This window comes from Piliocolobus tephrosceles, chromosome 8, assembly GCF_002776525.5.
Source record: "Piliocolobus tephrosceles isolate RC106 chromosome 8, ASM277652v3, whole genome shotgun sequence".
NCBI classification, from domain to species: domain Eukaryota; kingdom Metazoa; phylum Chordata; class Mammalia; order Primates; family Cercopithecidae; genus Piliocolobus; species Piliocolobus tephrosceles.
Window position 1 is genome coordinate 130,947,474 of NC_045441.1, and position 15,570 is coordinate 130,963,043.

At 37.8% G+C, this 15,570-nt stretch overlaps 1 pseudogene; it reads left to right on the forward strand.

The window, feature by feature from the left end:
- Positions 1–3,560: 3,560 nt before the first annotated feature.
- On the forward strand, positions 3,561–12,821 carry LOC111521512 (annotated as a pseudogene).
- The last annotated feature ends 2,749 nt before the right edge of the window (positions 12,822–15,570 follow it).

Below are 15,570 nucleotides of genomic sequence, written 5' to 3' on the forward strand. Positions count from 1 at the left end.
TGTAACTGAACTGCAACATTCTACTCTTTGATCAACATCTCCTGATTCCATTCACCCCCCAGCCTCTGGTAACTATCATCCTATACTCCGCTTCTATGAGTTTGATTGTTTAGATTCCACATGTAAGTGAGATCATGAGGTGTTTGTCTTTCTGTGCCTGGCTTATTTCATTTAGCGTAATGTCCTCAGGTTCATTCGTGTTGTCAGAAATGACAGGATTTAGAAGAAATAATTTTAAATATTTGCACTTGCAAAGAATAATTAAAAGATAAAGAAAATAGAATTGAAACACCAGATAAATATGTAAATTTAGCAGATGATAAATGTGGTCTTCTTTTCAAAAAGAATTATTCAATAAATGCTGCTGAAACAAGTGGCTAACCATTTAGGATATAGTAAGATTAGATTTTTACTTCACATTATCTTTACTAAATTTGAGGTAGATTAAAGAATAACGTGTAAGCAATGAAACCATAAAAAGCTCAAAGAAAATATAGATGAATAAATTATTGGGGAATGAAAGAAATTTCTAATTATGCTATAAAGGACAAAAATCATCCAAAAATTATTAACATATATGATCACATAAAAAATTAAAACTTCTTTATGTCACAAACAGCACACATATAAATTTAAATAACAATGGTTAAACGGAGGAAAAAATTGCAACTAAGCATATATAACCAGAAGAAGTTATTAATTGTTACAAAATTATTAAAAAGAACCATAACATTCCAACAGAAAAATGAGAAAGGCTTTGGAGGCAATTAAAAAAATGAATCAATTAAATGGTTTATAAACACATTGTTATTTCTCACTAGTCATAAAAATGTGATTTTTTGGTAATACCATTTGTGTTTATCCAGGTAGCAAAGATTAAAAAATGAACGATAATGGTTTTATTGAGAATACAGGGAAAGGATATTCTTATACATTGAAGATGGATGCGCTAATTGGTATAATATTCTGAGGGACAATTTGGCAGCATATTTTAACACGTATGTATATATCTTGATATAGCAGTTATACTTTGTAAATATACCTCTATTAAAGATCTATGTAAACTTGCTTTTACAAAGCTGTTCATTGCACAGTTATTTATAAAACTGAAAAATTGGAAGCATTCTAAATGCTAAACTGAATAGGATTGATAAAATAAATTGGGGGTTCAGGGCAGAACATGGGAGATCTGCAAAACTTCAAACTGAAAAGTTAATTTTCAGTGTCCTTGGACTAAGGACTAGAGGGAACGAGATAATAAAGATATGGAAGAAATCAATGGAAAATATAAATAAAATTTCAAATGATTTTGATTCCTTTAATCCTTCCCAAGCACTTACAAATTATTTATGACATTTTCTTCATTTATTTCAAGTGTGTTGTTTTTCTGACTGATATATATGAAAAAACCAAAAGTTTGTTCTTTGAAAAGAGTAATGAAGTAGAAAACTCATTTGGTATAGACTGAATGTTTATGTCCCCCCAAAATTTGTATATTGAAACCTAATCCTCAATGTGATGGTATTTGGAGGTGGGATTTTGGGGATGCTGTTAGGTCCTGTGGGTAGAGCCTTCATGAATGGGATTAGTGCCTGATATGGTTTGGCTGCGTCCCCACCCAAATCTCATCTTGAATTCCCATGTGTTATGAGTGGGAGGTAATTGAATCATGGGGGCAGGTCTTTCCCATGCTGTTCTCGTGATAGTGAATAAGTCTCATGAGATCTGATGGTTATAAAAAGGGGAGTTCTACTGCACAAGTCCTCCTGTCTTTGCCTGCTGCCATCCAGGTAAGATGTGACTTGCTCCTCCTGCCTTCCACCTTGATTGTGAGGCTTCCCCAGCCACTTGGAACTGTAAGTCAATTAAACCTCTTTCTTTTGTAAATTGCCCAGTCTCGGGTATGTCTGTATCAGCAGCGTGAGAACAGACTAATACAGTGTCCTTATAAAAGAGGCCCTAGAGAGCTCCTTTGCCCTTAGGAAAAAGATGGCTGTCTATCCACAAGGAAGTGGGCCCTCGCCAGACACTGAATCTGCTGGTGCCTAGATCTTGGACTTTGCAGCTTCTAAAACTGTGAGACATATATTTATGTTGTTTATAAGCTACGCAGTTTATGGTATTTTGTTATGGCATCCTGAGCAGACTAAGAAACCACTGATATAATAAGTTTGGAATAAAAGAGAGAAGCTAAATAATGTGAATGCAGAATGGTCCTTAGCTACAGATACAGAAAATATTAAAATATTTAAAAAATACTATACATAACTTTGCTTCAGTAAAAAAAACTTACATGAAATTGCAAATTTCTAGAAAAATACATTTTACCAAAACTGATTTAGGAATAAGAATCTGGCTACTTATTTAATTTAATACACTGAAACAGGAGTAGTTAAAATATTTTCACATAGAAAACAAGCTTAGGCATTTTTGCAGGCAAATTTTACCAAACCGTAACTTAATATTAAACAAACTCTTCCAGAGAATAGGAAAAAAAAAAAAAGGGCGGATACTCTTTAAGCTTTACTCTGAGGTCAATATAACTTTGATGCCAGAACCAGACAGAAATACACAAAAAATGAACAGCACAGGCCCGCTTAACATATAAATATAGAAGTAAATGTTTAAAATAAAAATTATTATTTAAAACCAGAATTCAACAGTTAGTAGAAACAATTAGACATCATGATGAAATTGTTTATCCCAGGAAAGCAGGGATGGGTTACCATTAAGACTATATAAACACCATTTGCTCCAGGAACATAATAAAGAATAAAAGCCATATGATTCACAGACTACCAAAATTGAATAAAAAAGAAACAGGAGTTCTGAATAGACCTTCAAAAATATACTGGAGTTTTAATTTAAAAGACAAAAACTTCCTGCAAAGAAAAGTCCAGGACCAGATGGCTTCACGGTCAAGTCTACCAAACATTTTCAGGATTAATACCATTTTTTGGCACACTCCTCCAAAAAACAGAATAGGAAGGAAGGCTTCCCAACTCATTCAATGAGGCCAGTTTTACCTTGATAACAAAACTAGAGACATTGTAATACAGACCAGTATCTCTTATGAATACAGACGCAAAAATCCTCAGCAGAATACTAGCAAACTGAATCCAGCAACGTATACTGCAAACAGGTGGGATTTTCTCAAGTAATCCAAGATTGTTGATTCTTTCTGACCAAATAATTAGAATAAATGTTGATATAAGATAGGCTCACCCCCACCAGCAGGACCAAAAAAGTAGTGTTGAGGCTATGGTCAATTAATAGTATGGTAATGCCGGCGGCTAGGACTGGGAGAGAAAGGAGTAGAAGGATTGCCGTAGTGAGGACTGATCACCCGAAAACGGGTGTTTTGATACTGGGATATGGCTGGGGGGTTTTATATTAATAATTGTGGTAATAAAATTAATGGCCCCTAAAACAGAAGAAACGCCTGCTAGGTGGAGAGACAAAATGGTTAGATGCACAGAGGTTCCTGCATGTGTTAGGCTTCCTGCTAAAGTGGGGGTATACTGTTCAGCGGGTTCCCGCGCCGGCTTCTACTATTGATGATGCAAGTAGGAGTAGGAAAGGGGGAAGAAGGGAGAAGTCAGAAGCTTATATTATTTATCCGGGGGAACGCCATATCGGGTGCACCAATTATCAGAGGGACTAGTCAGTTGCCGAAACCCCCAGTTATGATTGGTATTACCATAAATATTATGACGAATGCGCGGGCGGTAACAATAACATTGTATATCTGATCATCTCCTAGCAGAGTTCCTGATTGGCCTAATTCTGCTGGAATGAGAAGGCTCAGGGCGGTGCCCACTATCCCCGCTCATGCGCTGAATAGCAGGTAGAGTGTTGAAAACAATCAACGATTGATGAACCTAGGTGGAAAAAAGGTGAAATGGCTGAGTAAGCATTAGACTGTAAATCTAAAGACAGAAGTCAAGGCCTCTTTTTACCAGCCCCGAGGTGGTTTGTCACATTGAATTGCAAATTCAAAGGAGCAGCTTCAGTCCTGCCGGGGCTTCTCCTGCCTTTCTGCCCGCAATGGCAGGAGAATTGTAGATTGAAGCCAGTTGATTAGAGTGTTTAGCTGTTAACTAATTTTCCTGGGTTTGAATTCTACCAATCTAGCAAGAGCTTAGCTTAATTAAAATGGTTGATTTGCATTCAGTTGATGCAGAATAGAGTCTTGCAGTCCTTAGGTCTGTTACAGAAGTTAAATACAATTTACTTACTAAGGGCTTTGAAGGTTCTTGGTCTTATGTAACCTAAATTTCTAAGTTATAGTCGGTATCAATGGAGAGCTAGGTAAGAGGAGGGTAGAAAAGATAAGTGGGGGGAAGAGAAATATAGTTTTTGTATATTCGAATTGTCATTTTATTTTCATATTATTAGATGTGGGGAATATTGTACTGAGATGGAATAAATTAGGCATATATGAAAGTACAGGTTGAGTAGAGTTATGATAGTTATGATGGCAGGGGTAATAAGACTTGATTTTTGTAAATTCTTGAATGATGGTTCATTTAAGCAGAAATTCTGTTAATGGGGATAAACCTCCTAGGGATAGTAAAATTAGTGGAATTATAGGTGTTAACCATGTTGATTTGTGTCAGGTGCAAGATGGTGACAGGGTTGTGCTTATACTCAGGTTGAGTGCTAGAAATGTGGTAGTTGTTAAATAATCAGGTTTAGAATGGTAATATTTGGGTTACAAATTATTACTTCTGTGATTCAACTTAGGTAAGTAATTGAGGAGCAGGCTATGATTTTACGCAGTTGTGCTTAAGTCCTCCTCAGCCGCCTACTATAATGGATTGGATTGTGATAGGAGGATGTTCATGTTTATAATTGGGAAAATTTGAAACATGATCGAGATGGGGCTAGTTTTTGTCATGTGAGAAGTATGCCAGACATTAGAGAGGTTCCTTGAGTTACTTCTGGGACTCAGAAGTGAAAGGGGGCTATTCTTAGTTTTATTACTAGGGCCGTTATTATTAAGGATGAAAATTGGTGAATAGTGTTTATTATTGTTCACTGTCCAGAGGCCAGGTTATTGGAAAGGATACCTATTATGAGAATTATAGATGTGGTTACTTGTGTAAGGAAGTATTTGGTGGCTGCTTCTGTAGAGCAGGGATTTATTTTTTTAATTAAGATTGGGGTAGGAGCTAGTATGAATTTGAATTAGATGCTCATCCTGATCATAGAATAGAACAGACGGCTAGGCTTGATGTGGCTAGCATAAATAGGAGGCCTATATTACAATTAATTAGGGGATTTGTTATAGAGAGGGGACTTCACAGAGGAGAGCAATAGAAAGCGCCAGGGTCGGAGCAATAATATAAAGGGTGATAGTAGATGTAGATGTTGAGGTCTGTAAGGGTTCTTGTATGGAAAGTATTGCGTCAGTGAATGGTTGAAGCAGTCTGCAGGCACCTGCAACGTTAGGTCCTTTGCATAGGTGTATATAGTCTAAGATTTTTTGTTCAATGAGTGTAAGGAATGCTGTAGTGATTAGAGTGGGAATGATAAGTAGGAGAAGGTTAATTATAGGCTTATTGTTAAGAAGAGGAGGCCGGGTGCGGTGGCTCAAGCCTGTAATCCCAGCACTTTGGGAGGCTGAGGTGGGTGGATCACGAGGTCAGGAGACCCAGACCATCCTGGCTAACACGGTGAAACCCGTCTCTACTAAAAATACAAACAATTAGCCAGACATTGTGGCGGGCGCCTGTAGTCCCAGCTACTTGCGAGGCTGAGGCAGGAGAATGGCGTGAACCCAGGAGGCAGAGCTTGCAGTGAGCAGAGATCAGGTCACTCTACTCCAGCCTGGGTGACAAAGCGAGACTCTGTCTCAAAAAAAAAAAAGAGTTGAGCCTCTGGTTATAAAGTTTTAAGTTTTACGCAATTACCGGGCTCTGCCATCTTAACAAACCCTGTTCTTGGGTAGAGTATATGGTGATTTGTTAGACTGAGATAGTGTTATCTACAGGGTGAGAGTGCTTTATGAAGTGGGTCCTGTCTCTCTTGTCCTTTTGTACTAGGATAAATGTTAAATAGATAGAAACCAACCTGCATTACTCCGGTCTGAACTCAGATCATGTAAGACTTTAATCGTTAAACAAACGAACCTTTAATAGTGGCTACACCATTAGGATGTCCTGATCCAACATCGAAGTCGTAAACCCTGTTGTCAATATGGACTCTAGAATAGGATTGCGCTGTTATCCCTAGGGTAACTTTCTCTGTTGATCATATTATTGGGTCAATGTATGCTAACCCACTTAGACTAGTGAGGTCTCAGTTTAGGTTGTTCAGGGGTTGAGTTATGCTCCGAGGTCACCCCAACCAAAATTTTTAATGCAGGTATAGTAGGCTAAGGGTAGGCTTTTTTGAATTTGTATTTGCATTAATGAATTTGGTCAAGGTTGTTTCAACATCTGAAAATTAATGTAATATACTATATTAATAAAATAAAGGGCACACATTCATATGATCATCTCAATAGATGTAGAAAAAACATCTGAAAAGGTACAACATCCTTTTATGATAAAACCACTCAACAAACTAGGTATAAAAGGTGATATGGTTTGGCTGTGTCCCAACCCAAATCTCATCTTAACTGTAGTTCCCATAATCCCCACAAGTGGTGGGAGGGACCAGGTGGGAGGTAATTGAATCATGGAGGCAGTTTCCCCCATGTCCCCATGCTATTTGATTTGGTTTGGCTGTGTCTCCGCCCAAATCTCATATTGAATTGTAGATCCCATAATCCCCACATGTCATGGGAGGGACCCAGAGGGAAGTAATTGAATCATGTAGGGTGGGTTTTTCACATGCTATTCTTGTGATAGTGAATGGTTTTATAAAGGGCAGTTGCCCTGCACATGACTCTTGCCTGCCATCATGTAAGATGTGCCTTTGTTCCTCTTTCACCTTCTGCCATGATTTTGAGGCCCCCCGAGCCATGTGGAACTGTAAGTCCATTAAACCTATTTTTCTTTATAAATTACCCAGTCTTGGGTATTTCTTTATAGCAGTATGAAAATAGACTAATATACTCTTTTTGTGATATTAAGTAAGTTCTCATGAGATCTGATGGTTTTATAAGGGGCTTCCCCCTTTACTCAGCTCTCATTCTTCTCGTTCCTGCTACCATGTGAAGCAGGACATGTTTGCTTCGCCTTCTGCCATGATTGTAGGTTTCCTGAGGCCTCCCACCCCAGACTTGTGGAACCATGAGTCAATTAAACCTCTTTTCTTTATAAATTATCCAATCTCGGGCAGTTCTTTATAGCAGCATGAGAATGGACTAATACAGAAGGGAGCTTTTGTAACCTGAAGGGAGGTATCTACAAAATTCATATACTCAATGGTGAAAGACTAATGCTTTTCCCCTAAGATCAGGATCAAGGCAAGGATATCTGTTCTTGCTACTTGTATTCAAGATTGTACTGGAAATTCTAGTCAGGATGATTAGGCAAGAAAAAGAAATAAAAGTTATGCAGATTAGGAAGGAAGAAATAAAACTCTCTTAATTTGCAGATCCTAAGGAATCTACACTAAAAAACCATTAAAAGTAATAAATGGTTTCAGTAAGTAATAAAACACATTTCCTTTGGCGGATGCCAAGGCTTAGAAAAACAATGAGTTGCAGAATACAATATCAATATACAAAAATCAATTGTATGCATGTACACTAGCAATGAACAATTCAAAAATAAAATTAAGTAAACACTTCCCTTTACAGTAGCATTAAAAAGAATAAAATATTTAGAAATAAATTTAACAAAAGTGCAAGACTTAACACTAAAAAGCCATATAGCATTGCTGAAAGAAATCAGAAAAGACAATAGTAAATGGAACTATTACTGATGTTCATGGATTGGAATGATTAATATTGTTTAGATATCAATACTCTCCAAATTGATCAATACAATCCCTTCGTAAATCCCAGCTGGCTTTTTTGTTGTTGCAGAAATTGACAAGCTGGCTCTAAAATGTATATAGTATTGTAAGAGAGCTATAGTAACCAAAACATTTTGAATAAGAATAAAAAACTTTTGAGAACTCACACTTCTCAGTTTCAAAAACTTACTACAAAACTGCAATAATCAAGACACTGTGGTCCTGGCATAAAGATAACATACGAATCACTGAAACAGAATTGCAAGTCCAGAATTAAACCTTCCCATTTATGGTCAAATGATTTTAGTCAAGGGTGCCAAGACAATTCAATGGTAAAATAAGTTTTTTCAACAAATGGTGCTGGATCAACTGGATATTTACATGCAGAAGAATGAAATTGGATGATGATGATGATGATGATGATGATGATGATTATTTTGTGAGTCAGAGTCTTGCTTTGTTGCCCAGGCTGGAGCGCGGTGGCACATTCATGGCTCACTGCAGCCTTGACCTACCAGGCTGAAGCAATCCTCCCCCCTCAGCCTCCCTGCCAAGTAGCTGGGACCACAGGTTCATGTCACCACGCCCGACTAATTGTTTACTTTTTTTTTTTTTTGGTAGAGATGGGGTCTCACTGTGTTACTCAGGTTGGTTTTGAACTCCTGGGCTCAAATGGTCATCCCATGATATCCTCTCAAAGTGCTGAGATTATAGGTGTGAGCCACTGTGCCTGTCTTGATGTTGGATTCTTTCTTCATACCATATATAAAAATTGACTAAACATGGATAATAGACCTAAGTGTAATACTTAAACCTGTGAAACTCTTAACAAGAAAAGTTATAGGAGGAAATCTTCATTACCATCGGTAATGTTTTCTTAGATATGACACCAAACGCATAAGCAAAAACAACAGAATAGATAAATTGGACTTGATTTTAAAAACTTGGACTTAATTAATTTTTAAAACTTTTGTGCCTCAAAGTATGCCATCAAGAAAGTGAAGAATGAATTACAGAATGGTAGAAAACACTTGTAAATAATATATCTGATAAGGGACTGGAATCCAAGATATATAAAGTCTTCTTACAACTCTCTAGTAAAGAGACAAATTATACAAGTAAGAAAGGATGAGAGGGTTTGAATAGGTGTTTTTCCAAAGAAAATATACAGACGGCTAATTATCACCTGAAAAGATGGTCAGCATCCTTAATCATCAGGGAAATGCAAATCAAAACCACAATGAGGTACAACTTCACACCTACCAGGATGGCCAAAGGGAAAAAGACAATAATGCATACTGATGAAGATTTGGAGAGACTGGAATTCTCAATCATTACTGGTGGGAATATAACCTAGTGTAGCCACTTTGGAAAACAGTTTGGCAGTGCTTCAAAATGTTAAATACAGAGTTACCATATGACCCACGCATTCCATTTATAGGTATATAGCCAAGAGAAATGAAAATATATAGCCACACAAAAATTTGTGCACAAATATTCATGGCAGCATTATTCATAGCAACCAAGAAGTGGAAACAAGCTGTTCATAATCTGATGAATGGACTAAAAAAAAGGTGGTACATCCGTACAATGGAATATTATCCAGTCATAAAAAGGAATGAAGTACGCAGATGAACCTTGAAAACATTATGCTAAGTGAAAGACGCTGTCACAAAAGACTATGTATTGTATCATTCCACTTATGTAAAAGGTCCAGAACAGGTAAATCCATAGAGATAGAAAGTAGATTAGTGGTCGCTAGGGGCTGGTGGATAAGAGGAATGGATAATTAATGCTTATGGGTACAGCATTTCTTTTTGGGTCATGAAAATTTTCTAAAATTAAATAGCGGTGATCATTGCATAACTGTTAATATATAAAAACCCACTGAACTGTATATTTTAAAAGGGTGGGTTTTATGGTATCTGAGTTTTATCCAAATAAAGCTGTTATTAAAAACCATGTAGTCATCTGAAAAATACAAAACAAACATTTGATGAAATTCACTACTCATTTGTGATAACTTTTTTTTTTTAAAGTAAACCAAGAATGGAAAGGAGCTTCCTTAAGTTGATAAGGATAACAAAAAAATCACAAACATTATTCTAAGTGAGGAAATAGTAGAAGCTGTTCCTTTACACTCAGGAACAAGACAGAAATGCCAACTATCACCTTTGCTCTTCAGCATTATACTGGTAGTGATAGACAGAAGTAAGATTAGAAAAGTAAATTAAAGGAAAAGAAGAAATAAAACTGTATTAGGGTTCTCCAGAGGGACAGAACTAATAGGATATATGTATATATGAAAGGGAGTTTATTAAGGAGAATTGACTCAAAGGATCACAAGGTGAAGCCCGATGACAGGCCATCTGTAAGCTGAGGAGCAAGGAGCAGTAGTGCCTCAGTCCCAGTCCCAAAGCCTCAAAAGTAGGGAAGCTGACAGTGCAGCCTTCAGTCTGTGGCTGAAGGCCAGAGAGCCCCTGACAAACGACAAACCACTGGTGTAAATCCAAGAGTCCAAAGGCCAGAGAACCTGGAGTCTGACGTTCAAGGGCAGGAAGCGTCCAGCACTGGAGAAAGATGAAAGCCAGAAGACTCAGCAAACCAGCTTATTCCACTTTCTTCTGCCTGCTTTTTCTACCGACACTGGCAGGTGATTGGATACTGCCCACCCACATTGAGGGTGGGTCTTCCTCTCGCAGACCACTGACTCAAATGTTAATCTCCTGTGGCAACACCCTCACAGACACACCCAGAAACCATACTTTACATCCTTTAATCTGGTCAAGTTGACACTAATCACAAAAACTGTCATTATTTTAAGAGAATATGATTGTTTACATACAAAATCCCAGTAACCTAAAAATTATTAGAAAATAAGCTAATTTAGAAAGGTAGCTAGATGTAAGGTTAAGACACAAAAGTTAACGTATTTTTATATACCGGTATAAAAACCAGTAAGGATGAGTTTTTAAAGGGTCATTTTTTTTCACAGCCTCTTATTAGTATTCTGTAAAATTCTGGGAAAAAGTTAGATATTATAAACCTCGTGGTGAAAATTACTTTCAGATTCTCAATTTTGACTGTACATGAGGATCACCTTGACAGATTAAAATATATCCCAATGTCCAGGTCTTGTCCAAGTAATTAAATCAAAATTTCTTATATGAGACTCAAGAATTATGCCTTGTAGAGCTCCCCAGATAATTCCAGTGTGCAGCAAAGGTTAAGAAGAGTAGAGGATTAATCTCATTTACGTTTTTCTGAGATGAAGTAAATATTATTAGCATAGTATCATGTTCAGATGAACTTGTATTGAATGCAGCATAAAGGATTACTTTTATACAAATAAGTATCAACAGTTTGATTTCCTTTCTTTTAATAAGTCCTTGTAATTCAGTATTTTCTGGATATTTCTAAGGAACTAGAAAAAGGGATGGGAAAACATCTCATGACAGCAGCATTCACTGCAACGTCCCTAGCTGTGTGTGTCAACAGGCTTTGGGTCTTCTTAGTATCCCCAACAAGAGCATTTGCCAATCCAAATCATTTTCTCCCGAGATTCATGTCCTGGGTGTCTCTGGAGATCCATTGCCTTCCCTTTTCTTTTGCCCTTTTGTCCCCCAAGATCACCTTCTCAGACTCAGGAGCCACGTTTTTGTCACACATTATTATACCTTTTCATAAGCACATTCCCTATCCTCACTTTCTCACCCTTGATTATGGTGTTCTCACTATTCCATATCAATCCTATTTCTAGGAGAGGCACACTACCTCCCAGCCACCTCCCCACTCTATTTTCAGCATTCCTGAGATTCCTCAGGAGAATTCTTAGAGCCTGCTCAAGTTTTGGGGATCCACGCTCAATGAATTTCACCAAGTACCCTATTTAACAATGTTACCCCAGCACTTACAATTTTACTTCATTTTTTTCTCATAGCACTTATCTGATATCATTCATGCATACTTTATTTGTCAGCTACCTGTGTTCTAAACTAGAATATGTGCTCCATAGGGACAAGGACTTTTTTTTTTTTTTTCCACAAACAAAAAAGTGCTGGGTCACCAGGATATTTGGGAGAGACTGTGGGTGAAGCAGGTTGATCTGGGGGTAATATTTGGAGTTCATTTTTGAACATGTTAAATTTGAGAGATGTGTGTATATATATATATATATATACACACACACACACACATAATCTATTAGATTTAATTAATTTTAAAATAGTTAAAATATTAATTTTTATTAATATATTTTTATATTTTATTAATTTTTAATATATTAGATTTAACTAATATCTAACCTTATATAGATTAGATTAGTTAAACATGTGAGACTGGAAGGGAAGGGAAAAATCTAAACTGGAGGTAAATATTTGGGAGTATTTATACTAAATATGATGTTTAAAACTAAGACTGGGCCATTACTGTAGGAAAAGGTGCCGCAGAGCTAAGCAGTCAAGGTGTGTGACTTCACTGAGGACCAGACCACAGAATTCAAGGAGGTCTTCTAGCTGTTTGACTGAACAGGTGATGGTAAGATCCTGTACAGTCAGTGTGGGGATGTGATGAGGGTCCTGGGTCAGAACCCCACCAATGCTGAAGTGATGCAAGTCCTGGGGATCCCCAAGAGTCATGAGATGAATGTGAAGGTGCTGGACTTTGGGCACTTCCTGCCCATGCTGCAGGCTGTGGCCAAGGACAGGGACCAGGGCCTATAAGGATTATGTTGAAGGACTTTGGGTATTTGACAAGAAAGGGAAAGGCACCATGATGGGCACTGAAATCTGGCAAGTCCTTGTCACACTGGGTGAGAAGATGATAGAAGTAGAGATGCTAGTGCAGGGCATGAGAACAGCCATAGTTGCATCAACTATGAAGAACTTGTCCACGGGGTGCCACATGGCTAAGGACCTTCTCAGTCTCCCCAGAGCCCGTGCCTTTCCCTGTGGGAGACTTTGTATCTAGCCTGAAGGCTTTCTAGGCTCTCTTGTCACAGCACCTTTCCTATCTTGTCTCTTTTGGATGATGTTTGGTGTGCTTTTACCAAATAAACTTGCTCTCTCTGCGCCCCCCGACAAATAAATGAAACTATAAGACTGATAAAGATTACTAAGGAAGTGGGTATAGATAGCAAAGAGATGTCCACGACTAAAACTCGGGGACTACTGATGTTAAGAGGTTGGAGCGCCAGTGAGTTATATGGAAATAAAAAGATCATGATATCCTGGAGGCCATGTAAAGAAACTGTTTCCAGGAAAAGGGGTTGACCAACTTTGTCAAATTATGCTGATCGCTCAAGCAAAATGTGACCTAAGAATTGACCTTTGAATTCTGAAATACACAAGTCATTGGCGACTTTGGAAAGAGCAGTTTTAGAGAGAATGCTTTGGAAAAGCTAGATTGGAGTTGGAGCAATAGATTTGGGAGGAGAGGAATTGGAGAAAAATTGGGGAGGAATACTGGAGTGGTTTTCTCGAATAGAAGAGAGGGGATGTGATCTCTTGAGGCTTAGCCTTAAACATGAACTGTTAAAATCCTCAAAAAGATAATCAGGAAAGCTTATATAAAAACAAAGTCATTTATTATTAATCTCTCCAGCTAGGGAAAACCTCATTAAGAACAGAACATTAACAATGTACACAAAAGGGAAGTTACAGAGGGTGTGTTTTTTGTTTTGTTTTGTTTTGTTCTTTTTTTTTTACAGGACTAGATCTGGTGTTAGGATTATAAATTGGGTGATTTCTCTGGGATGTCTTTTGAAAATAGGGAATGAATTGGGCTAAATGGGTAGGAGGCAGTCATTTTTAATTGGCTTGGGAGAACAGAGCAGGGCATGCAGTGTTTCTTCTTTCTCTTTTCATCTGAATTCTGAAACTTGTCGTCTTCTCTTTCCAGACCATGTTGTGGTTTGTTCTTGCTTGTTTTGCAGGATTGGTAATTTTCTGATAGATAGGATTGTTAGTTTGACTTCCATTTCTCAGGCTGTTTTTTGATCATTCTTTGGTGGAGGCTGTGTGATTGATAATTTTGGTGATCTATCCAGACCTACATTTTTGTTTGTATGTCTTTTGTCATATTGATAGTCGTTTCAGTTTCAACAAATGCTATTCTTTCTTGTTGCTTCTGCTGCATGATTGCTTGTTGAATCATTTGATGAGACAGTGAATGCATGGCAGAGATCACATATTTGAATACAGCACAGTTTGTAATTCACTTTTAAGACTTGTTTAACAAAACAAGTCCAATTAAACTAAGAGAACAGATCCCGTTCCCCATCTAGAAAGCTCACAGGATGAGATTTGAGTATGTTAGCCAAATCACCTAAACTTTTGATTTGTTTACTATTCCTTAGAGTAATATTAAAGATTCCAAAATGGTCTGTAGAGATGTAAATTCAAAGTCGTTCCTTAAAATGGCACATGTCTGTTTTGAGAGGCTAATAATATATTCAAGGCTATCTTGTTTTGGACCATAACCTGTCCAGTCTCAAAACGTCTCAGATGAGGAGCTCTGTGGTCTCAGAGACATTGTCTAGCTCTTCCATCAATCTTTGAACCATTGTGTTGTAGTATTTACCATATTTTTTAGGCCTATAAAACAATTAAGATGCTCGAGGACAGAAGAAAGAAGCACAGAATCTCCCCTCAGTTGTTAAAGTTTTGAGTCTCCAACTGAGGCTCAGTCTTTATCCTTCTTGAGTTCAGTCATATTTAAACATCTCATCTCATCTCTCTCTCTCTCTTTTTTTTTTTTTTGAGATGGAGTCTCACTCTGTAGCCCAGGCTGGAGTGTAGTGGCATGATCTTGGCTTACTGTAACCTTTGCCTCCCGGATTCAAGCTATTCTCCTGCCTCAGCCTCCCGAGTAGCTGGGATTACAGGCACCCACCACCATGACCAGCTAATTTTTCTTTTTTTATTTTTAGTAGAGATGGGGTTTCACCAGGTTGGCCAGGCTGGTCTCGAACTCTTGACCTCAAGTGATCCACCCACCTCAGCCTCCCAAAGTGCTGGGATTGTAGGCGGGAGCCACTGTGCCCGGCCTATTTTTTTAACGAGGGAAAATTCATGTGCCAAATAGAACCAGGTTGATGTTAGGAGCTGTCTGGAAGGCAGGCATGAGTTTGGACATGCCTGTCCAACTTGCAGCTAGTACTCAATGGGCTTTTGTACTGCAATTCTAATGCGTGTCATTGGGGGCAGTTTAATGATCTGTTTTCAGACAAAATATCCCTATGGGATGGTATAATCGTGCCACAGGGGTGTGGTGCCACTCAGAAAAATTGGTTTGGTATCAGAAAGTGAAATCAACAATAGATCGAAAGTAGATAAATAGGTAGATCTTTAGTACAAGTATTAAGTTGAACTTAGTAGTTAGCCTTTATTGTGGGATCTGTAAAAATGAGTCAGCTTCTACTCGTGCACTATTTATTTCTTTGTCTTTTTCTAAACTCTAATATTGGAAAAATTTGTGAAGGCTACCTCCTACGCAAGGTGTTCTGGTTTTCATAACAAGTGTGATCTGATGATGAGTTTTTGAGTTTTGTTTGTCTGACCTGTTAGGGTGTTTGCCATCTAAAAATCTGGGTAGTAGTTGATTTGTATTTTCAGGAAACCAACTGGTTTATTAGCAGAGACTGATAGCAATAGTCACTGT